Source organism: Embiotoca jacksoni, unplaced genomic scaffold (genome assembly GCF_022577435.1).
Source record: "Embiotoca jacksoni isolate LCO1_2020_lvr unplaced genomic scaffold, fEmbJac1.0.p SCAF_31, whole genome shotgun sequence".
Classification (NCBI taxonomy): Eukaryota; Metazoa; Chordata; class Actinopteri; family Embiotocidae; genus Embiotoca; species Embiotoca jacksoni.
Window position 1 is genome coordinate 279,567 of NW_027185383.1, and position 26,854 is coordinate 306,420.

The following is a 26,854-nucleotide window of genomic DNA, read 5'->3' on the forward strand; positions in this document are numbered from 1 at the left end:
TGTCATCAGTTTGTTTGGTCAGTGTCAGTTATGAGCAGCACCAAAGATGTCTCTAAATAGTCAAATCCTTATCCAGTTGCAGACACATTTCTTTCAGTTATTGTTAGTGTTATTGCTATAAGTCCAGTATAGACACATCAACATTAGCATTTATTTGTCCTATTTGTGTCCAGCTGATGAATGTAAACTGTAAACTGAGCTGCATCTGATTTGTCTCTCTGGATGTCGGCTGCAGCAGCTCTTGATGACTCAAACCGGAGGGAGTGGCTGCATCTTCATCAGGTTCATGCAGAGGAGGAGTCAGGGCTGCATGGTTTCTCTTCATTCACAGAGTGCGTCACAGCCTGTCTTTTCCTCCATTTATCCTCCCTTCCTCTATTTTCTCCTTTACTCCCTTCCTCCCTCATGGTCTGATAGAGCGTTATGTAACGTTCCCGCCGGCCCGATCATCTCCCTCTCTCTTTCTATCATCAGCATCTCAGTCCCTGCCTTATTGGAACTCAATCTGTCACACAATCTCTTCTCTCTCTCTCTCTCTCTCTCTCTCTCTCTCTCTCCTCTTTTGCTGTGTCATTCATCCTTCTCAGCCCTCTCCACCTGTTTGGGCTTTGTATCCCCTCTTGAAATCCTGTCTCATTAAAAAGTAAAATAAATAGCAATGATTTTAACAAATCTAACCTTCTTTTTCTGTGTAGACATTAATTCCATTTTTTCTTTTTAACTGTTATACAAATTCAAACATGACAAATGTTAGCAAGCCAGCTAAAAAGACAAAACTCTGGAACTGCTGAGTCCTCCTGAGGATCACGTCTGATTAAAATTTCATGGCAGTCTTTCCAGACATTTGAGTCAAAAGTGCATATGATGACCTCATGGTTCTTAAAACTGAGTATCACCAAAATAAAAAGCTGCTTTTCGTTTTATGCTGTATGTAACAGGATGTCATAGCACTGCAAATGAGAATGGTGACACAGTGCTGGAAGGCAACTAAGTACATTTACTTAAGTATTGTCTTATAGCACAGTTTAGTGGTACTTTAGTTGAGTATTTTATTTTGATGTGACCTGACACTTTTTACTCCACTACATTTGTTTGGTAGCTTTAGTTTTTATTTTCTTTAGAAAATTGTAGACACAAAACATAAAAGAAATATAAAATATGATGTTTTGTTGTGATTAAAATAGTTGAAATGATAGTATTTTCTTTTTTGCCACCCAAACAATCAGCACATTAAACAATAATGGGAATAAATAGTTGCAGTCCTCTGCCCAAAACATAAAATAGCACTAACTCTATCAGCCTCAACAGTAAAATGCTGCTTTTACATCAATCAATAATAGAACTCTGTAATAACAATGTCTATCATATGAATAATATTAATTCAATTCAATTCAATTCAATTCAATTCAATTCAATTCAACTTTATTTATATACTGTAGCGCCAAATCACAACATAGGTTATTTCATGGCACTTAACACATTAAAGTCCTTACAGCAAGACTTTACAATATTATACAGAGAAACCCAACAATTCAACAATTCCCACATAAGCCAGGAGGGGAAAAAACTCCTCTTTAAGGGAGAAAAACCTCCAACAGAGGGAAGAAAAACTCCCTCTTAACAGGGACATTAGTTTAGAGTACTTTTACATTTAATACCTGATCTACATTTTCCCAATTATAATCACATACTTTAACTTAAGCAACATTTTCAATTACTGAGCTGTATTGTTAATGGATTACATTACAGTGTGCTTTTAGTACTTAAGGAGACTTGATAGTATTAACTTGCTCTTCACTATACAGTAGTGATAAATGTCCAAACTTTCAATCGATGCTAATCTCTGTTAGTTTGCGTAAATATTACTAAGTACAAAAAATTATCACAACTAATGGGTTGTTGTACATTTATTTGACAGCTGACAGTGTAGAGAGACAGAAAACAAGGCGAGAGACAGAAGGTTGTGAAATGCAACAAAGGTCCAACTGGACCATGGACACAATGTGGCATGCATTGTCCTAACCAAAACAGAGTTCAATACGCTTATTGTTCAATGTGGTGCTGTCAGTGAGGTTCCTCATGTGACTACCGCTCATTTACAGCTTACCTTGTGACATGTAATGGCATGATAATCACTCCCTATAAACCTGAAATAACTGGAATATTGATATATCATCACCATTCAACTACTTTGGCTAACTTGTCAGCAACGAATGTTCATTGACATCCAGTAGTTTTGGACAGTGGTGGCAGATCCTTTACTTAAAAGTACCAATACCACACAGTGGAACTACTGCATTTAAAGTCCTACTGAAGAAAAAGTACAGAAATAAAATCAGCTAAATGTACTTAAAGTAACAAAAGTAAAATGCAGATTGTTGTTATGAATCACAGCATAACTCCATGTTGCTGTTGCAGCTGGTTGACGTGGATCTAAATTTAGCCTCTTTATATACAGTTAGCTAGTTCAGCACAGTGGTTCCCAACATAAGGGTTGGGTCCCTACAAAGGGTCACCAGCTCCTGGTCACAAGATAATTAATGGTAGATGACAGAAGAACAAGTCCTGTTTCACCATTTGTAATTGTTTTGTGTATTTCTTGAATCTTTACACATTGTATAATTTTACCTGCAAGGACATTGAACAATTATTTACATGAAAACTGTCAGAGAAGCTCGGAGGCAAACTACTATCAACTCAGACATTTAAAATGTGACAAGGGACACTTGAACTGTACTGTTTAACTATATTGCGTTTCTTACCCATTTGTCCCTGATGTAAACCGATTAGCCAAAGAGCAGCACCACATCATTTGTTTCATTATTTGTACATGTAGGCATGAAAATTAAGGTGGCAAAAAAACCACATGGTTCGGTTTAGGAAAAGACCTTGCTTTGGGTAACAGGTCATTTTAAACAAGTAACATTACATATGTCACAAAAGTTATGTGAAGTAAGTTAGCTACGCTACACTCGGTAATATACTGTAAGTAACTTAGCTCCATCTTGGCTTTTGCTTTCTCGTAAACTTTAACACTGGTCTCCCGGATAAAATTCCAGCTTATGCAGAGTTTATCTCTCTTTGTACTTTGTCACATCATCTCAATGCTCAACCCTGGTCATACCTTCGTGAACCTTTCATGTCTATGCAAGGGCAAAATGTAACACTGATACAGTATCCTGTGGACTGACGGGTGTATTACACACTATGGTGTGATACTGGACTGCAATATGTTACAAATGCTCCTGATCAGTTTCTCCAAAAACCCTGTGAAAGTGTTTTAAAAGGTTCTGAAAAATGGCTCCTTTTACTACCTACAATTGCTAAACACAAGCACATGTTCTCTACTGCTGCTGCACGACATGTTTATGTGAGGGTTGTGAGTGTTTGACCGTTTTGGAGGTTTGGTCGCTCCTTAATTTTTAATTGGAAAAATCATAGAAGGGATTCAAATTTGTTCACCAGTTGACAAATGCTACAACAAAAAGTTCCATTTCTCAATGAGGGTGCCGTGCAGGATTTAGGCCACACAGACCAGTTGTTGCAGCTGAAACCACCAATCCAGAGGAGTTTAACTCTTTAACCATCTGATGACCTAAATAAAGAGTGAACCCCTGCAGTGCTGAGGCTTATCTGATGGATTGACACACTAATACACTGGATATACTATGTTAACACCGTCTCTCACATTAAAGCACTTTCACACACACATGCTTGCACACATTCACAAATGTGCCTATGGAAGCACAATAACATTCTCTTTATCTATCAGTCAGTAACAACATTATATGACAATGTTATTAATGCTAGTTTCCGAGCTTGACATTAAAATACCTAGCTGTTATTGTGAAAGGGCGGGCTGAGATTTTTGATGATTGGCGGCATTGAAGGGGGTAATAGCTGCGGAGGAAGGAGATTTTAAAATGGGAGTTTTAAGGTTGTAAGGGGATTTGGGGCGAGGCTGCACAGGGGGTGTCTGGGTTAGAGGGAGTAGGAAGAAGTGTGTATGTGTGTGTGTGTGTGGGGGGGGGGGGGATAGCAGAGCACCAGTGAGGGAGGGTAAGGCAGAAGATAGCAGGCATGCCCCACAGTGATGACTGAACAGGGTAGAGGACAGTAAGAGATGCGTACTGCAGCTGACCCGCGACATTAATCCTCTGCTGTCTCTGACATTTATGCTGTCTTTGACTGCTCGCTACAGCATCTAATAATTGCATGAAACAAAGGCACATTACTTCTATGCCGGTCATGTCTTTGTCTAGCTTGTAGAAGTATTAAAGGTCATATCAGTATTTGATGCCGTAGAGCCTGATTGGTTGCATCTGATTTTCCCCAATGAAACAGAGAAAGGAGATTTCATGCAGCTATTATAATTCTATCTATCTATCTATCTATCTATCTATCTATCTATCTATCTATCTATCTATCTATCTATCTATTCTGTCTGTCTGTCTGTCTGTCTGTCTGTCTGTCTGTCTGTCTGTCTATCTATATATGTCCTCCTCAGTGATTTTACAACTTTATTTTCCCTGGACACAGTCTAATTGTTTATAGTAGTTGTAGTGACCATGCAAATTTTTTTTTGTCTCCACTGTGGTTGTTTTTATTTGTTATTTTGGTTATTTTTTTGGGTTATTTTGCATCATTTTGTGATTGTTTTGCATCTCTTTGTGGTAGTTTTGTGTGTTTTTTTGTTTTGTTTTGTGTATCTTTGCAATTCTTTAGCATCTCTTAGTAGTTGTGTTTTGTCTTTGTGGTCATTTTACTTCTCTTGTTTTGACTTTTTCATGATAATGCAGTGTTTATATTGTCCATGCAGCTTCCTATAACAGTATAAATGATTGACATTTACAAATTTATAAAGTGCATTCAATTAATTTTTTTAATGTTTGTTTACAGTCTAAATAAGACCTGATTAAATAAGGTACATAAAAAAGAAACTATTGGCTTTTCACAACAGCTTTATGAACGCAACACTGTCCATGTCATCTCAATGACGCATGACAAGGATCAGATGAAAACAGAAGGGAGGATGAGAGAAAAACAAGTGAGCAGAGAACCGGGGGAAAGTAGTGTCAAAGTTGTGGCTCAGCGGGGTGCCCACTAATCGGAAGGTCTTTGGACAAGACACTGAACCCTGAGTTGCTCCTGATGGCATACCATTGGTGTGTGAATGTGTGTGAATGTATTCCTGGTGGCAAGCACCTTGCATGGCAACTTAGCCTCATTAGTGTGTGAATGAGTGTGTGAATGGGAAACAGTGTAAAAGTGCTTTGAGACCGCTAAGGTTATAAAGCACTATACAGAGTGCAGACCATTTACCATTTTTGAGGTGGTGCAGTGGTTAGCATTGTCGCCTCACAGCAAAAAGGTTCTGGGTTCGAATCTGGTCCTGGGCCTTTCTGTGCGGAGTTTGCATGTTCTCCCTGTGCTTGCGTGGGTTCTCTCCGGGTTCTCCAGCTTCCTCCCATCATCCAAAAACATGCACCTCAGGTCAGGTTACCTGGCGCCGCGCTAGTGGCAGCCTGTTGCAGCAGCTCCCCCCTGAGAGCCCCCCTGCTGTAGCGAAGAAAAATTTCCCCTCGGGGATTAATAAAGTGAAAAAATAAAAATAAAAAATAAAAATTTGCATTACAACTAACAGTGTGAACATTTGTTTATATTATAACCTATTTTTGATTTATAAACTGTACGGTGTCTTGTCAAACGAGGATACCTAGGAGTTCAGATGTTTTTTCCCTCGATCACATCATGTTCTTATTTTGCTGTTGTTGTTGTTTTCTGGAGAAAAAAACAGCACAAACTGTTTGTTACACAGCAATGTGGATTCCTACAGCCAAGGGTAACTCAGCATGGAGATACTGCACCATCTAGTGGACGGTCCTGCAGCTTTTTCCACTCTCCATTTTAAATGGCATGCCTCTATTATAATATGAATTCTTTCTTTTAGCATTTTGAATTTATGATTAGAAAAAACATGAAATTCATCTAGACACAGCTTAAAGACAAAGGTAGATCAATATACCAATAACAGTTAGAAATAGTAAACAAACCACAGTAAAAATTTAAGTTATGATTGTTAAGATCAATACTGATTGTTTGTAGGAGCCTGGTGGGATTTATCTCAGAAATTGATGACTTAGGGGATAAAGAGTAAAGATGCTTGTCCAAGACATTATATCGCCAGTCTAATGGAAGATGTGTTGAAGTTCAGTTTTTGTTTAAGAGCAAAGCTTCATTTAGATTTGGTCTCTGTAAAATGTTGTCATCCTCCCATTGGTGGTGAAATGTGATGTTTGTTACGTTTAGCTCTTCTCTGACTGTAGAGGGCGCTCCTGTAGCTCTTTATTTACACACCCACAGAGTGTTGCACATTTACAGAGGGACAGATCAATAATTCATTTTAAAAAATATACATTAAAGGCCACTGGAATATTGCCTTACATTCTAATAACATGTTGGTAAGATGGCACAAGTCATAACTTCTGCTCGGAGTATTGTGTTAGGAGCATTATTATGTTGCGTGTCTAAAGTTTTGTGCTTCTGGTCACACACAGCATTGGCTACACTCTGGGGAATTGTGACGGCATTTCTTGCTATTTTCTGAATTTTTATAGACCAAATATGTTTTACAAGTTCTAAGATCTAGTGACACAAAAATCAATAGATTATTAATTAAAATAATAATTAGCTACCAACACTGATTTTATTTGTGCTGTTACTGCAAAGGGGTCATATGATGAGCGACTTCCTTTATATTCTTTTTTCTTTGAAATGTTTTTCTTTTAAAATGACATCGCTGCAATGCAGCAGCCAGTGAGGGATCCACGGGGACATATTAAGGGTAACTACAATTTCTGTAGCTTTTGGTTCTCATGAAATTTATTATTATATTTGATAAAGCATCAATAAATCATTATTTAACTTCATGTAATTAAACATGCATTTTCCAAAGTGAGCAAGATAGCTGTGAATATATTACATTTTGTTTGTAGAAGCTGTTTTTTACTGCACACCATATTTCGAAATAGTAAAATATTTTAAGAGCTTTCCAGGTTTTTGTCAACCTTGTTAACAGTAATAAATCATCAGAAAGAGATTGAGATGCTCTTTTCTAATGATCTGTTACACAGATTGGAGAGCATTCAAACTTCAAACCATATTTTCCTCACCTCACAGTTTGTGTATAGTCTCAGCTTTTGTTGCAGAAATCTCATTCTCTAATAGAGTACTACAACTTAGGTACAGTGGGTACGGAAAGTATTCAGACCACTTTAAATTTTTCACTCTTTGTTTCATTGCAGCCATTTGCTAAAATCAAAAAAGTTCACTTTATTTCTCATTAATGTACACTCAGCACCCCATCTTGACAGAAAAAAACAGAAATGTAGAAATTTGTGCAAATGTATTAAAAAAGAAAAACTGAAATATCACATGGTCATAAGTATTCAGACCCTTTGCTGTGACACTCATATTTAACTCACATGCTGTCCATTTCTTCTGATCCTCCTTGAGATGGTTCTACTCTTTCATTGGAGTCCAGCTGTGTTTAATTAAACTGATTGGACTTGATTAGGAAAGGCACACACCTGTCTATATAAGACCTTACAGCTCACAGTGCATGTCAGAGCAAATGAGAATCATGAGGTCGAAGGAACTGTCCAAGGAGCCCAGAGACAGAATTGTGGCAAGGCACAGATCTGGCCAAGGTTACAAAATAATTTATGCAGCACTCAAGGTTCCTAAGAGCACAGTGGCCTCCATAATCCTTAAATGGAAGAAGTTTGGGACGACCAGAACTCTTCCTAGACCCGGCCGTCCAGCCAAACTGAGCAATTGTGGGAGAAGAACCTTGGTGAGAGAGGTAAAGAAGAACCCAAAGATCACTGTGGCTGAGCTCCAGAGATGCAGTAGGGAGATGGGAGAAAGTTCCACAAAGTCAACTATCACTGCAGCCCTCCACCAGTCGGGGCTTTATGGCAGAGTGGTCTGACGGAAGCCTCTCCTCAGTGCAAGACATATGAAAGCCCGCATAGAGTTTGCCAAAAAACACATGAAGGACTCCCAGACTATGAGAAATAAGATTCTCTGGTCTGATGAGACCAAGATTGAACTTTTTGGTGTTAATTCTAAGCGGTATGTGTGGAGAAAACCAGGCACTGCTCATCACCTGCCCAATACAATCCCAACAGTGAAACATGGTGGTGGCAGCATCATGCTATGGGGGTGTTTTTCAGCTGCAGGGACAGGACGACTGGTTGCAATTGAAGGAAAGATGAATGCGGCCAAGTACAGAGATATCCTGGAAGAAAACCTCTTCCAGAGTGCTCTGGACCTCAGACTGGGCCGAAGGTTCACCTTCCAACAAGACAATGACCCTAAGCACACAGCTAAAATAACAAAGGAGTGGCTTCGGAACAACTCTGTGACCATTCTTGACTGGCCAAGCCAGAGCCCTGACCTAAACCCAATTGAGCATCTCTGGAGAGACCTGAAAATGGCTGTCCACCAACGTTCACCATCCAACCTGACGGAACTGGAGAGGATCTGCAAGGAAGAATGGCAGAGGATCCCCAAATCCAGGTGTGAAAAGCTTGTTGCATCATTCCCAAGAAGACTCATGGCTGTGCTAGCTCAAAAGGGTGCTTCTACTCAATACTGAGCAAAGGGTCTGAATACTTATGACCATGTGATATTTCAGTTTTTCTTTTTTAATAAATTTGCACAAATTTCTACATTTCTGTTTTTTTCTGTCAAGATGGGGTGCTGAGTGGACATTAATGAGAAATAAAATGAACTTTTTTGATTTTAGCAAATGGCTGCAATGAAACAAAGAGTGAAAAATTTAAAGGGGTCTGAATACTTTCTGTACCCACTGTATACATGACACTGTGTATTAACACATACAGAATGGCCTCAGTACTTTAAAGGCTTCAGTGAATGTAAGTAAAAGCTGTGCTTGAAATACAGGCAGTATTTGTACTTTATTTTTCTCTATTAAAGTTTTAGATTCGATTCTTGTTATAGTCAGTGTTATATGACATTTTGAATTACATTTTTCAAGGACCAATTTAGCATCAGTATATTCACTTTAAAATAAACAAATTCAAGGGAACCAAACATGCCTTAATGTAATGTGCTTGTCAGGCTTCTTGCAAACACACCAGACTCACTTACTCCCACATTCCTTCCCTCACAGCCTCTTACGATCTCCTTCTTTCATCAATCCATTCACCCTGGTTTCCTCTTTTGCTCCATGTTTGTATGAGTGATCCTCTGGCTGACGCAAGCTTCATTGTTGAAAACTTTGCAGCTTTCTGCTTTTCAGCACCTTTCCACTCTTTGCATTACTTTATGCAAGTAAGAGAACAAATGGAACTTAACAGAGCCCTCCCATCACACAAACACAGAGACATACGTGAAGTTGACAAATGTAAAACTTCCTCCTATATGGGACAAGGAAATATGTGCACAAATGTGCCTGGAACAGACACAACTGCCCAAATTTCAAAGATTCCAAATCTCACTATTTTAAGGGAATGAATTGGCATTTTGGAAAATACCCTTTTTGGCTTTCGTATTAAGAGTTATATTTTGGGCATTTTTTGTACAATTGCACAACTGTTAAAAAGGGAGCTGCAAAAGTGACTATTTTCCAGAGCTGTGGAGATGTCTGAAGTAGACAGACAATTAGAGGTAAGGAAATAATCCTGTAAGAGTCCTCCTTGAAACCACAATGTTCTTTTTAAATAAAAAAGAAATACAGACTGTAGGCTATGTCTGTGAAGTCACCCGTTGGTTTGCGTTAGGACCAGTGTGAGGCCGGCCATTGAAGCTATAAATCGTGGCATCTGTGTTATTGCGGGAAGTTGCCTTTTACGCACTGGAAACACACTGAAACCATCACCAGCTGGAAACAGACATGAGCTGAGGTTAGCTTTAACTACATTGTGCTAATAGGACAGATAACATAATTAAGTAGAAACAATTACGAGAGAATCCTGTGAGGCTTTTATTGGTGTTAAACACAGTAGAAGAGTCTGGAGAAAAAATACACACACACACATGGTTTATTCTTTAACTCTTTATATAGTGTACTTTCTCTCTGGCTTTATGAGAGATGAGCTATAGAGGTGCCGGGAGGTGGATTTTGATTTCTTTGGCCAGTTGTGTCCCCCTCTTTTAGCTTTTCTGCTAAGCTAAGCTAATTGCTGCTGGCTTTAGCTTCATATTTAGATGAGAGATATCAGAACGATATATATTTAATCATCTAGCTTTGTGCCAAAAAACAAATAATCATTTATCCCAAAATCTTAGATTATTCCTTTGAAAGCTACTTTTTAGAAAATATCCACATCAATGATGCACACTTCACCAATTTGGGCCATTTTGTGAAATTACCTGAGACCTATGATAATGATAGCTTACTTTTAACTTCTGAGGACATTCCACTGACTTACATTCATGTCATGAAGACATACTGTACCTATACCTTAAACATACCAACTCCACATACTTGCCTATATCCTTGTCCTAACTTTAATGTAAACTCAAACCTCCAACCTTTACTCTCACCTTAAACCAGGTCTTCAACTCAAAAATGTCGTGAGATATTTTAAGATGTTTTTTGGTCACTGAAAAGGAGACAGGTCTCCACAATGTGCCCAGAGACAGATTCATTTCCCCACAACATGAGCTGTTACAAGTTGCCTGGATAGTGAATGAAGCAAAGCACAGGATCAGACCACCGAGAGGGGTCGGGCCTCACACACACACACTCATATCATCACCCTCAAGGTCCAAAACTCAAACTGATCCTCACAAAGACAGACATGCAGGAACACAAACACACAGTTACACTACATACCAGACACATGCCCACATGCATAATTACAGATGAAGCACTCATCACACACAAATGGACACACACACACACACACACACACACACACACACACACACACACACACACACACACACACACACACACACACACACACACACACACACACACACACACACACACACACGTACTTGCTCGGAGGCAGCCCAACTGAAAGGTGATCCGCGCTGGATCACATAGACCAAAGTCTGTGTGGGTGAGATCTATTATGGTGCAGCCACAGGAACTAATGCTATTTCCTTTGTTTTACATCTGGCTGTTTGCACGTATATTTATTACAATGGAAATGGCTGAGCAGTGAAGATTAAAGGACCACATCAAACATTTGGAGATTTTCCTGCTGGTCAGTTGAGCTGAAGGTGCTGAGACACACCAACATCCTCCATGTGTCAGCAGCAGATGATGGAGCTACTCAATATAATGTATCCACAGTTAATGATCTATTACAGACAGGATTTTTTTTTTTACAATTACCCTGTTTAACATGGAAGTTCAGCAGATTGACTTTGATTAGGTTGAAGGAAAACAATATGAAAGACTTATGCTGCCAATTTCAAAATGTTTCTGTTTCATCAAATGGTTTATTCTGTCTTCAAGACAAATTCTCAGCAAGAGCTAGTTTAACTCAGTAGTAATTTTTATTAAATGTTTTAATAAAGTTCTACAGTACTTTGGTCAGCGTGTTGAATTTGGGTTATTTTTTTATCTTAAAGGAACTTAACATGTTGTTTTACAATTCATTTCAATTATTGAATTAACTGTAATATTCATAGATTTTGTTTTCATACATTTTATGTTTGTTTTTTTACTACTTTCTGTAGCTGCTATTTCCTGATGGATTCATGAACGTTATTGCTCATTTACCTCTCATATAAACATAACAGAACTGTGATGAATGGCTTAAATTTAATGTAAACTTTTTGGAAAATTTTAACAAGAACATTTCTTGTTTAATTATTTGCATATGTTCAGGGTGAAAACTGTTCTTTTCCCCCTCGTTATAACAGTAAATCATCTTTTAAGGGTGATAATGTTTAGAGCGTTCTTAAATGTCTTTAAAAATTTAGTTTCCATTACAAAGTACCTGAAAAGCTAATCAATGATCTGTGGGCAAGTTCACACTGAGCAAATATAACTTTCTGGTGGAGGTTTGATGCACAAAGACCATAACAAGATAGGTTACATCTATTAAGGGGCATCAGAATCTCAGGGCCCTGGAAGCCACAGGTTCATTTATCACTTATTTTGGCAATGTGATAAATTACAAATGGCTTCTTAAGATAATTAGTTAGTAGACTATTTTCACCTACCAAAGCACAACATGAGCTAAGGTGAATTCTTATTAGCTAACTATCTGTCCTTTGTCTTGTGTTTGTCTTGTCTTTGTCTGCCCCATGGTAAAATGTTGTTTTACTCTAGTTTCATTATTTTAATATATTTTCTTTTTCTTAAATATATAGCCTAAAATTAAGCACAATCTATAGTGAGTGTTGTTTCAGCTAAAGGAGCTCTGGTTGCAAAAGATTTATGGGAACTTAGTTTGAGCAGGATTAATATTCAGAGTCCTTCTACAGGTTACTCCAACTATGCGCACAAAAAGCAAATTTTTGCTTCACATCCAGTCTGGACACTTTTAGCTCTCGGGGTTCCTTGTCATCTAGATTTACACAACAAGCAGCACACACACTCATGAGACTACACAGGTCTGTAATGATTTCATCATGTAGCAGGACATCCTACCACCACTATATGAACACTCAATGAAGGTCCAGAGGTCTCCCCTTACTTCCCCGCTCTCCCTCTTCCCTTCTCTCCACATATTTTTACCCAGCAGTAACTATCGTTTCTGTCTGGCACCTTTGCTCTTTCACCTCACCAATAACAAGCTCACTGAACACAAATGTCCAAATGAAACAATGAAACTGATGTGAGAACATGGCGAGCTGCTTGAAACAACTCATCACCACTTGACTCCGAACAGTAGTAGCTTGTATAGCTTTTTGAACTTCCTTTTTGACAGAATTTGCATGCATTCAAATATTGCTGTCGTTGTTCATTTTAAGGCTGGTGTGTTTCCTAGCTAATTTCCTGGAAACTTAAAAAAAAAAAGAGTTGTTATGTCTTATGATGTTTCCAAGAAATTGCTTTCTTATGGGTTTATGGGTATAATAGCTTCTTATAAGGGAAATAGAAAAAACAATTATTATTGTTGCATTTGCGTTTTATAAAAACAAGTAAATTTAGTAAGTGATAAATAGTTCAAAAATGTGTCAATCAAAAAACAAGTCAAGACTTCAAAATATATATATGAAATGCCATATATTCAATATCCAGCTGATAATTGGAAATGGGATGTTTATGCTGCTTGTTAACTGACTGATATTTTAGTGTGGTGGATTTTTATTACATTTTTTTTGGAATTGTAAAGTGTATTGGGACCATCTTCCATGGTGATTATACACTACATTAAAGTGAAATTAATAAAATGATCAACAAATTAAAAAAAAAAAAACATAAAATTGTACCTACTCAGTGGCTATTCTACTTAAAAGTAATTTCTACAGACCACAACTGAGAGCACTTCTTTAAAATATCCAAAGAATTAACAGCAACATACATATTTTTTTTTATTTAATATTGTTTTCTTTTTCTGAAATTACAGTGAGACTTTCCAGGACATGAATTAGAAAATTCAGGACTGTAAAATAAAATGCACATTTCAAATGTCCTGATTTGTTTTCCCTCTGAAGGCATCAGTCTTGATAGCACCACGTCCTATAATGTGTTAAAACAAAAACATATCTGGGTCCAAAAATGTCAAGGTGAGGAGATGTGATTATGATTTGGGCTTGTCTGATGTCAACATGCACTGCAGTTTGTGAAACTAGCATGAAGGATTTTACAAGTCAGGACAATGGCACTGATTACTTTATCCTCCAGTATAACTCACGATGGTCATTAATCATGAGTTAAGCTGTAGAAACCATTCATCTTTCGATGTTGGATTGTGACAAAGTTGAGCCAGGTTTAGCCAATGTGCTGGACAAGAAACAAAACCCATTTGGACATCTTCCATGTTGTATGTGACTGAAGAAACTGCACGTTAAATCTGGAAGAAATTCTGCCTGCAGCAGCTTGGGTTGTAAAGCCATTAAACTATTATCCCTGCAAAAGATGAATTTTCTCTCCCAGACGGAATCTAAACTTAAATACAGTCTGCTTGGAGTAAACTGAAGCCATCTTGATTCATTTATAGTTTGCATGTATTTATGTTTTATTTCTGCAGTCAGTCTGCATGTGGGATAAAAGGTTTGAGGTGTGAATTCCACAGGCTGGTGGCCAATGAATGCAGCAGGCTCATTTCAAATCTCAGGACAATCCTTACCGATTCCCACCATCAGGATCAGGAGTTGCTTTTGAATTGGAACAGCCAGTGGGCGTGCATGAATGTGTACGAGCTCAGACTTGCATGTCTGGATCAGACAGTGTAATTTCAGGAGTTGGTTTGTACTGGCCAGCGGTGCGAATAAATTACTGAGAGGTCCAGAGAATCATCTTCCACTCTACCAGTCAGACAGGGCCTCACACACTTCCTGTGAGTGAGTGAGTGAATATGTGTGTGTGTGTGTGTGTGTGTGTGTGTGTGTGTGTGTGTGTGTGTGTGTGTGTGTGTGTGTGAGTGTTTGTGTGTGTGTGTGTGTGTGTGTGTGTGTGTGTGTGTGTGTGTGTGTGTGAGTGTTTGTGTGTGTGTGTGTGTGTGTGTGTGTGTGTGTGTGTGTGTGTGTGTGTGTGTGTGTGTGTGTGTGTGTCCCATTTGGCCTAACACCTCCAGAGACCGGATATTGATGTCAGTTTAATTTTCAAAGGTTATAGATTGAAGCAATTGATTGTGCCTCTTTTTTGTTTGTGTCCATATATAATGGGATTTTTAAGAGTAATGCTTTGCTTTTCCATTAACCAATCAAAACAATGCCAGCATTCTGTTTTGAATAGTAGTTATATGCATCTGCAATCTCCTTCATTAAAAACCCAAAGCTCAAGGTCAAATGCAAAGGTGCAAACAAAACACAAACATTAAGGGAGAAAGAGGAATTAATTGTTGGCTATTGTGGGCGGTAGCAATGGGAAAAGAGATCATCACAAACATCTTGGCAGCACTGTTGTGTGGATGTACACGTTACACAATGTGTGCTTTTGAAATGTGTGTTGCACCACCTTGTGGATAGTTTGAAAGAAAGAGCAACATTAATAGAACAGAATGAAGATAACTTTTCCACTCATTTGAGAAAGGTTCTGTCAGACTTTCTGGAGCGCAATGTTAGTGGTGGCTAATGAAGCCTGGAGCCTCGAGCAGTGGGAAAGAATTGGCTACGGACATAAGCACGACAACTTTTTTTTGTCCAAGTGAGGAAGTAAAATGTTCACAGTTCTTTTGACACTATTAAAATGTATTTTCATTTTTCAAGAGCTTAAAGATCCAATCATCTCTAAAGTGTAGGTCATGCAAGAGTCACTAAAAACAAAGGAAAACGGTCAAAGTTATCATATTGACATTTAAGGTTATTCATGATGTCAACCTGACATCTAGTTTTGATCCGCTACAGTTTGCCCTGTTAGAATTATTGCATAATGCATTAATACAAACTCAACACTTCCTGTATCCATTTCAAATTAAAAGTCATCTTGTATTTCAGTAGACAGAAACCCTTCATTTCTAAACAAGGATTTGTTGTGAAATATTTGTTGGAACTTCTTGCGACTAAAATCGGACAATACCACTTTAAGTAATCCAAAATAACCATTCTGGGGAGGTGGGGGCAAATGAGTATTACCATGGACATAAGTGAGGCAAGTAAAAAAAGTGATTTTTACAAATAAAAATGTATTTGTATAAATACGCTACTGCAACCCATAGATACATCCAATTATTGAGTGAAATCTAGTGATTATGTGATTATGTAAGCATGTGCAAAAGTACCTGGCATAATCATTGTTTGATAAATGTTTTGTCTTCATTAAATAAAATAAAAACAGTGTGTAAGGTGCAGGGCTTGTAGTATGTGTTAACATACCTGGCCAATAAATCTGATTCAGATTTATTTATTTTCACTTCAAGGTGACCAAACCTTTGCATACAATAGCGGTTTTAAAATTTGGAAGTCTTACACAACCTTGACTAAAATGCAAGCCAACTATTGCTACAATTCCAATTGAATAGAGAACATCTACACCAGAGAAATAAATGAAAATTCCTAGCTGTGAATCTTGGTCTCTGATTTGCTTTACGGCCATGTTCATGTTGTCTGAATCTGTAGTATCGCCAATATCTCTCCATCTCTGAGAGCATCCAGCCATAACACTGAGATGTCCCACATGAGGAGTGAGATAACACATGGAGCAGTGTCTGTTTTATGCTCCTGAGCACATGTATGAATTCACAAAATGCTTATTTCAGAGATAGCCATACAACAGATGTGGTACCACACACGCACACACATACAGCCCTTATTTAGCTTTCAAAAGTATACGTTTGCCGTCTGGGCATTTGGATTGAGATCCTCATTGCAGAGTGGAATGAAAGGCAGACAAGCGCAGGGAAAAAAAAGAGAAGGGGTAAGCACGGTCTCAGAGTAATGTTTAAGACATAAACCAGATTAAAGCACAAATCTAAAAATTTTACGCAGCGTGGCTCTGATACGAGTTACAATCATCACTATAGGTGATGGTGCTTTTAAGGCATTTAATCTGTTTATTTTCTTTTACTTGTTAGTTAATTACAGTGGTTGAGGAGGTCCTTTGATCCAGAGTGAAATAGCTCAATAAATCTGAAATGGATTTCTGTGGAATTTGTTACCGCTATCTTGGATTGGATTTATTGAATGGAAAAAAAGCCATGACTTTCACTTGGCAGACTGAGGTTTGAGTCATGATGGATTTCTTTTTAAGTGACCCAAACCATGATCTTTTCTTATCCCTTAACCTGGTGATTCTGTGTCTAACCATAACTAAACAGCGACGATGTCACATGTAACCCAACAGGATCTTTTCCCAACTATAATCATGTTGTTTTTGGTGCCTAAACGTAATACTACACACACAAGTGACAGAGCCAAGGCGCATGGCAGCCTCACCAGGCTGATATGATATATTTGTGTTCTCTGAAAGATTACTGACAGGGACAAATGTAATCTTTGACCATGTGGAACTCTAGTTTAAAGCAACAAATAAAAGGACATTGCAGTTAAAAGCGTCAAAACAAAGTGAACCATTAAATAAGTTGGTTGTTAAGTGACACAACACAATAATTTTATTGTTAATTGAGCCATTAGTCATTATATTCGTTCAACATGGATGAATTTCCTGGCCTAGCACACAGCCCTAGCTGTGTCACTGCCCAGCCTATTGTTTGTGTACCACCCTGCCAACTGACCGGACGTTTACCTCCATTACCTCGCTATGTTTACCTCCACAGTCTGCCCAGAATAACCTGTCACTCAGCAGCTACTATTCACCCGTTTCCTCCAATAGCGTGACTCTGCCATACAAGGGGGCGGGAACTGGATTAAAACAGGATAGAATGAGGAAAACAAGATGTGACAGAGAGGAGGGTTTCACAAAGGACAGGAAACACAGGAGACATGTCAAAGAGAACACGAGCAAGAGATGGAGGGACAGATAGAAGGAGACGTGCAGAGAGGGGGAGAAATAATTAAAGTGAAGTGGTAAATGAGGTTACGGAGAGAAACAAATGAATAGACAAAAAAAATAGAGGCAGATTACAGAGAGGAGGGAGAATGAAAAGACAGAGCAAGAATAACCAAGCAAGATATAACAGATGGTGTAACAAAGAAAGAAAGAAAGAAAGAAAGAAAGAAAGAAAGAAAGAAAGAAAGAAAGAAACAAAGAAAGAAAGAAACAAACAAACAAACAAACAAACAAAAAGAGTAAGCGGTACTGTAGGCCAGCCAAAAATATTCCTACTTCAGCTTTGAAGTCCACTTTTAGACACAAAGTGGTTTGTTGTGATTATGATATGATTTGATAAACAGTGGCTTGCTGTGCGTGTCCTAGCAGAAGTGATGAAAGTTTTCTAATAACAGAAGTGACTCAAAGCTTTTGTTTTTTTAGTAGTGTTAGTCAGCAGACTGACAGACATGGCTTTGATCTACAGCTCAGATTTGACAGCATTCATCTGAGGACAAACAGCAGAATGTTAATGTTAATGTCTTTATTTGAAGATAATTGTAAGTGAATAAACATATAATGTAAATATTAATACTTTCTGAAGATATGATATCAATACCTCTTGAAAAATTGAAAGTGTTGAATATACAAACATTTTTCATTTTAAACATTTTAATACGAGATGTCTCCTACATCACTGAATGACCATTCTCAGTGTTCAGTAATGCAGGCAGCAAGTTTCTGCATCACACACAGATACCTAATGGACCAGGTCAGCTAATGTAAACTTTCCACATTCAGTTGACTATGCAACTTTGTTTAGAAAAAACACTTCACCGTCAACACACTTAGCCCCTCCCATTGGTCACTGATTGGTCCGCTCTTCAGAGTGGCTTAACAAACATAAATGCTAACAGGGTTTCCAGACTCTAAAGGCAATGAAGAAAACTGGAGCTGTGAGGTGAGCGAGAACTGAATCATACTGGTTTTGTTATAACACTTACATGTAGTACATTTACATGATAGTAGACCCGTGTAGTGTGTTAATTTGGACATGCTGTTTCAAATTACACACTGCCATACTGCTTTAGCCAAAATTATTTTAATGCATCACCGGCAAACATATCTGCTGGATTTATTTGGTTATTTTTACCTCTGTTTCATGCAAACATACTGATTGCTTCTATCCCACAACAGGATGGTGGTGCTTAGTAAAAAAATAAACCCTTTTGCGTGGACCTGTACAACTTGGATTTGCATCGTGCTGCATTCTGTCATGGCCACAGCTTCCTCGGCCAGCCAGTTGGAAAATACGTTAGTTGTTCCTCCCTTTCCACTAAATGATAGGGACCGTAGAGCATGAAATGTGTCCAACGTTTCACACTTGGCTTGTGGACCAGTATGAGTGAACCACCCGGGTACTTATAGTGCATTGTATGTTTCAATACTTAACAGTGTCTTTTGCTCTTGTCGTAGTTACTACCACAACTAGATGTTGCAGTTACCTTCAAACTTAATAGTAGCTGCAGTTTACAGAATGGGTCTGATAACAGTCTGATTAGGTAAACGACACAGACCAGTCTGAGCTTTATTCATTTGCACTTGTTTTTTTAAATGTACCAAAAAACATTTTTATAGGTCAGGGCAAGGGGCACAAAAGCATAGGCCAAACAAGTTGGCAACCATTAATCTATAGATCACTGGTTAAAGGAAGTGTTCTGTCAACACCAACAACGGGCTTTCAATGAGTTTGGGGTTTGTTTGCTAGCTGGTTAAGCCAATCAGCTGACAGACAGAGCTTTGAAGCTGAGGCTTCAACTCTCAGCACCACAGCAAGGCCTCAAGACATACTTGGATTGAGAGTTGGGAAAAGTGCTGTTGCTGAGAGTTTTACTTGAAAAAAAGAACGTTTTTTTTTTCTGATGGTGGCTTGAAACCCAAGTAAAAAAAGTTACAGCATATCATCACGTTAATCTTTTTCATTTTCTTGTCATGTACAATTATCATCTGCCCTGACATGTGAGTCTGTGATTAACATGGAAAAATAGATGACAGAATCCTGAGGCAACAATAAGTCAGCACGGGGAGTCATACATGCCCAGTGGAGTGATGTGTAAAAGCAGATTGTTTTCAACTAAGCTGCAATGCACTGACTGCAATGAGAGCTGTACAAATATTAGAAGTAGTCACGGTACAGCAGAGGTGCTGTTTTTCTGATCGATGCAAAGGGAGGTCCTGAATATTGCCTTTAATCTAAAAAAGTATTTGGTCACCTTGTAGCGTAGTTTTATCCCCAGAATCATAGTTGGGCGCCAGACAGGAAACTAATACCATTTCTACTAAAGTGTCCAGGAAGATGAGGGTGGAAGATGAAGGGGTGAGGTGAGGAAGGACAGGGAGAAGCCTGGAGTATTTCTTTAAAGAAGAGTTGTCTTACACCCAACGAAAGCCAAAGCTGACCGTGCTGGTGTGTTGGCTGGACATGACAACCGTGCTAGCTGCCTGGGAGTCACTGATGATGGCATGGCATTTGCAACGGGATCCTGGGACAGTTTTCTGAAGATCTGGAATTGAAGCCTGAAGATGTTCTATTAACTCCAAAGTTGACTGGAAGACCATTACAACTTGAGAATGTTCACAGCATCTTCTTCAACACTGTTTAAACTGACTTGGACACCACAAAAATGAAGGGAAACCAATGCCTTTCCTACACAAAGAAGAGCACAATTGTTTATCACCTAGTTAAGAAAGGATCTCCTGTGGTATCAAATCAGAAACTTGTGCATTCCTTCTCGGACCATTTTATGTTACCTTGAAAGAGAAAACAACACTATCATCCCATGCAAATGTGTGTGTCTTGAAAGCAAATGTTGGAGTATAATTGTACAAATTATTATCTGTCCTCAGCAGCAGCCACACAGAACAGTTGAACAATTTCAGCTCGGTCCACCTGCTCCAGGGATCCACTCAGCTCCACTAGGCCTTGGTCTCCAAAAAGGTCAAAAGCAGTCCAGCCGGTTCTGGGATAATCCAGTGTTCCATTATTTGAAAAAGCTAATAAAACGTTCTTTTCTAGAGCAACTAACTCCAGAAACTGAATTCTGTCTTTGCCTATAGCTCTTTCAGTCACTCTCACTCCTCCTCAGCTCTCCTCCATGCTTCCTTTGTCTGTTGATTTCCTTCTTCTGCTCACAGGTGTGCTTGATTGGTCAATTCCTTGTCTGTTGATTGAGGGCTCTTCCCTTCTTTTTTTGTTTCTTGCTTCCTTTTCCCCCACTCTGCTACAACCTAATTAAACAATAGTTCCATTAAACTTTTATTTTATTGTTGGAAAAATGTAATACAAAAAATATATAATAAAAATATAATAATCTGTTTAAACTCGAACTTCAGGCTCAGAGTGCATCAAACAGGTTCAAGCAGTTTGCCATGTGCTTCATCAGTTTGCCGTTCTGACCTGACTGTAAATGAAGCCACTAGAAGCCACTTCTAGCCAAATAGAAGTACCACCTAGCCGTTGTAAGCCTCTGCTACCCACCTACCCATTTATCCTATTAGACATTTGAATGATTGAGTTTTGGCCACAAATGCGTTTTGTAAGGTTACCTTTGAGCCTCAAATTGTAATCAGATCATCCTTGAGTCCAAATAAATGTCACTGCAATAAATGTAATTCCTAAGATATGAAGTTTTTACGTACGTTCAAGGAAGATTTCTAACTTTGCGTCATCTTTTAATCTGACCTCTGTGAATTATACATGCTGAGCTATCTTCTGTGTCACTTCAGCTTTCCCACGCTGTCAAATCACTCATTCATAATCTTGTCGTGCTCATATTTGCCAAATGATCTCTCTGCCCGCACTTTTTAGCCAATCAGTTTCTCATCCCTGTTCTTTAAATATCATCGTAATTCAGTCATTCTGCCTCTCAGACCTCCTGATGCTCTACCCTCCTCTTTCCCATCACCACCTGATACATGTGGTTATCCTGGGAATCGCCACCGAAGTTCCCATCAGTCATCTTCAATCTTCCTCTCCCCAACCAGTTGAGGCAGATGACCGCTCACCTCTGAGCCTGGTTCTGTATGAGGTTTTTCTTCCTGTAAAAGGGAGTTTTTTCCTCTTAGCTGTCCTTCATGTGGGATTTGTTGGGTTCCTCAAGTGCATGTTATATTTTGTTGCTACATTAACACAAATTTTGAATTCCATATACTCCTCTCCACCACATCCAGCATCGAGGCTTCGAGGAGTCCTGTCCTATCTCCCACATCAATCTGGGCCATCACTCTACGAATTGGCCTCTCATCGTCGGCGTCTAACCGCCAATACTTATAAGTTAAACTGTCATTACTTCAATACATTGTTTCCACTCCTAATGATCTCTCCTTATTTAAATGAAATCCACAAGATGTGAGGTCAGAGAGATCGGGACTTCTGTCCTTTTATCTAATCCCTTCATCCTTCATTCCAAGTGGATGTTTGTGCCATATTTGAAGGGGTAGATCAATAAGTTTCACACTACTGCGTCATGGTGTGCGCGTTCAGAGCTGGAGAAAGATATAACCCTAATAAGGTACTGGTACAAATTTTGTCGCTTGATCATCATCAGTTCCTGAGTTACAAACGTTTTTGTGAGCAGTGGATTGGGTGCGTCTGCGATTTCTCTGTGGACATCACCTGAGGATGCATGTCAGATTTTATATCAAACTCTGGAAATCAGCAACAATGCTTCAGGAGGGCTGCGACAATGAAGCAATGAGGCTGGAGGGCTGTTCTAAGTGACATTCACGTTTCTGAGGGGCAGAACGTCACTGTCCAAAATGGAAAAAAGCGCATCAGGTAAGGTACGCAACCAGGTGAGCTTGACATTTACGGGGCTGGTTGCTGTGAATTCATCCCAGGAGGGTCGGAGTGAAACCACAGAGCTCTGCTGTGATGTTCTGAGGCGTGATGAAAAACTTTGAGTTCAAATGACCCAAACTGTGGCGATGGCACTTGGGTTCTCCAACATGACAGTGCGTCTGCTCAGAGCTCAATGAAAACGTACAACTTCACTTAAGATCCTGCATTCACAGAGGTACGGGTTTGAACACACAGTGACCTCAACCTTAAAACGACCAAAATCTTATCAGTTCATCCTTGAGTCAAAGTAAATGTGTGTGCCAAATTTGAAGGTGTTCCTGAGAATCCAATGAGTGGACAGGACTGACGTGAAGTAACATAGAATTAAGACACTTTTCATTGCATCCCATTGAATTACATCACTGGATGTGCTCCACAGTCCAATGATATGTAGATTATAGAGGGTAAATTGGCAACTCCTGCAGCGAGAATAAAGTATTTAGAATGTAGCGTTAGTGGTAATGCAGAAAAATGTCTGAAATGGAGATAGTTTTAATTACATTAGATTGGTACCATGCCTCCCAACGTATGGGTCATGACATTATTTGAGAGGAGGAGGGGGAAAAAAAGTTCCGTAACACACATTTATTAACATGTCTTTGACTTATTTCTGCTATTTATTCTTCAATATTGCATAATTTAAACTAATTTTGGAGCTCAGACAGTTATCTAAATGAACTGCTAACAAGTCAGACTCCTAACATGACAAGCAACTCCAACACTGTTATTTTTCATGGTGTAAGATTGTAAACCAATGGTTTGTCTTTAAAGAGATGTGTTTTAAGAGGTCTAATTCAAAATCGAATCTGTGAAGTAACTGCAGCTGTCAGATAAATGAAGTGGACTATTTACCACTGAAATGTAACAGAGTAGAAATACCATGAACATGAAATACCCAAGTAAATAACAAGTACATCAAAATTGTTAAGTACATTTGTAATAATAAAGAGTTACAAACTAACATTGCTTTGTTTCTACACATTTTGCTGTGAAATGTACCCTGTGCAGAACCCCACTGCTATTACATACTTACAGAAGGATATTGCATAGAAGGATATTGTAAATCCAGTGATTTTCAGTCTTGAGTATTTGAGTGCTAACATCAAAAAGACGGTGACGACTATTTGTGTTGCAATAAATCTACTGAAATCCAGAGGCTTGGACTGACCGCACCAGTCTCAGTGGAGCATTAGCATCCTAGCTGGCCTCTGAGGAGAAAACACTGCTTCCTCTGGAGCAGTGAGGGGAGCGTTGAAAACTCCACTGAAACAGAGACGTTTTGATGTGGATGGCAGGCAAAGAAAATACCACTGAATGTGATAACATCTCAGTTAAATTTGGATTTTCATGAGAGGTCACACAGATTCGCACTTAAACACAGCAAACAATAGTTAACGACCAAAAGTGGGCCCAGCTTGCATTGACACATCCTTTCTTACAACCTACCACTGATCAGTTGATGAAATAAACACAAATGTCCATTACATGATGTGCGAAGGAAAAGTAAGATTTACAAATATGTATAACATTTGTATGTAACATTTGTATGTATTTTGGGGGTATTTTGCTATCCTGTACAGAAGCCAAAAAATGCTCTGAGGATTTAACTGGCTGCTTTCCCAGCAGAAAATCAAGTCCAACACGAAGCAGGAGGTCACTGAAACAATTTATAGGCTTCTTTACAGATTCTATTATTTGTGTTCTAATCGTGGGTTGACGAGATTTTTCATGCTTCAGGAGAAGATCCTTTATGACGGCTCTGTGCAGAACCAGCAGCTGTAGAAAAAGGAGTTGATCTGGGCTACAAGGTGACCTGGTAAAAGTGAGATGTCAGATGTTGCTGTTGGGCCCTCTGGAGGTGTTATGGGCCTCTCAACAAAACATCAAAGAGGTGCCCACCTGATGACCCCAATGAAGTGATTACCCCTCCTGCCACTCTGGAAACCAAGGGAGTGCTGATTAGGAATAGTTACAACAAGTTCTAGAGATTAACTAATTTAGGAAAACGTCTTTTCCACTCTGAAATTATACACATGAATTCGCTAAAAGTCCAGATGTCCCAGTTTTCCATCAGTACTTAAATGCAGCATGTATTTGTGGAGCTGGAGACAAAAATATTGTCTCAAGAGTCGATCCGTGCCCATCAGACGATCTGTGCATACACAGTTAACAATCTGTAAATAAAATCATTTGTTTACAAACTATTTATTCAGGTTGTGATGTGTAATTGTTTAACAATGCTGGATTGGAGCACGCATTTGTCTACCCAGAATTATGCAAAAAAAAAAAAAAAAAAAAAACATTATACACATTTGCAAATCTTATTTTTCATTTGTAGATCATGGAATACACATTCATGACCTTTTTGTGTTCATTTCTTCATAGATTTTCACTACTCAGTTAGCTGTATATTGATGGCTCTGAGGCAGGTTCAAGGAGAAATTACATTCCTCATTTGACCCTTTACATCCATCTGGTCTGTGCCACTTCAGAACATCAGAGTGACAATTATACTAATCAACCAAATGAGAGATGAGGTTGGAAAAAGTCTTGCCAGGTTGAACACAGTAATATTTTTACCACTTCCACACGGCACTGTTGTGAACTGAACCACTCTGACCCTAAGACTGTAGCACACACACAAAAGAAATATACATCTTGTCCCATTTTACTAAGAACATTTAATACAGTTCTAAGTTAATTATCATCTATTATGTAAAAACAATGCACATATTGATTTACTGACCTAAAAAACAAAGAGAATGAGGCCTTTCTAAGATTATTAGATTACGTTGTAATGTAAAGTGTACGTTTTTAGCCCAACAGTGCAGGGCAAAAGATAACCAAAACCTTACAACCACATTAATCCTCTCAAGGATAGAGGACGAGATGGAAAAGCTGGAATCTCGTCTGACTGGTGAGCGTATTGCGTCACTTCCTGTCTACAAACTTTGTGTTACTTCTCTCTGCTATTTCAGCTTCTTTTTCTGAATTAAACATATCTTAAATCTCTCTACACTTCTTCTAATCTCAAGTTAAAACTCACGCTTGCTCTTTTTGAGCAATTCTACTGTTAAATCTTTGACCAATGTTCACTTAACTTGGTGTTTTGGTACTGCTAGCTTAGCAGTTAGCAATGGCTTTCCTCTCCCTCCACCTCTTCTTGTTTTTCCTGCTCGGTGTGTGATATGTTTAGTTACGACTCTGCCTCCCTTAATGATAATGCTACCTGTAATAAATGTAGTGTAGTTAGGGCTCTGGAGGCCAGGGTCACCGAATTAGAATTGCGGCTGTGCACCATGCTAAACAACCAGCTAGCAGTAGGAGCTTCTCATGGAGGGGGTGTACAGCTGCCCGGGGGGACAGGCTTAGTTAGCTGGTCCCCCGCAGCACCCGAACAGCTGGGTGGCAGTACGAAGGAGGCATAGTCCCAAGCAGAAGGCCACCTTTCACCACCGACCCCTTCACGTCTCCAACAGATTTTCTCCTCTCTGTGAAACACCTGCTGAGAAACCAACCCTGGTTATCGGAGACTCTAATTTGCTGAACGTGAAGTTAGCGAAACCAGCGGCCAGAGTCAGATGTCTTCCCGGGGCCAGAGTCAGATGTCTTCCGGGGCCAGAGCGGGCGACATTGAATCAAACCTGAAACTGCTGACTAAGGCTAATCGTAAATACAGTCAGATTGTTATTAACGTCGGCAGTAACGACACCCGGTTACGCCAATCGGAGGTCACTAAAGTTCACGTGGAATCGGTGTGAAACTTTTCAAAAACAACGTGGGACTCTAGTTTTCTCTGGACCCCTTCCTAACCGGACCAGTGATGATATGTTTAGCCGTACGTCTTCACTTCACCGCTGGTTGTCGAGGTGGTGTCCCGCTAACAATGTGGGCTTCATTGACAACTGGAATACTTTCTGGGGGGAGCCTGGTCTGATCCGGAGAGACGGCATCCATCCTACTTTGGATGGTGCAGCTCTTCTTTCTAGAAATATGGCCATGTCTCTTAACAGCCCTAAAACCTGACATCCAGGGTTGAGGCCAGGATGCAGAGCTGCAGTCTTACATGCTCTTCTGCAGCTTCTTTAGAGCTGTCACTCACCCAAAACCTTCAACATCCTATAGAGGTTGTGTCTGTACCCAGACCACCTATATTTAAAAAACTCAAGAAAAGATGTATCAATAAAAATGTAATAAAAATTTATCCTACCAAATTAATGGATCCAAAAATTCTGACAATTAAAAGCGGACTATTAAATATCACATCTCTCTCGTCTAAATGTAAATGACTTGATAACTGATCATCAGATTGATTTATTCTGTCTCACAGAGACCTGGCTGCAACAGGAAGAATATGTTAGTATTAA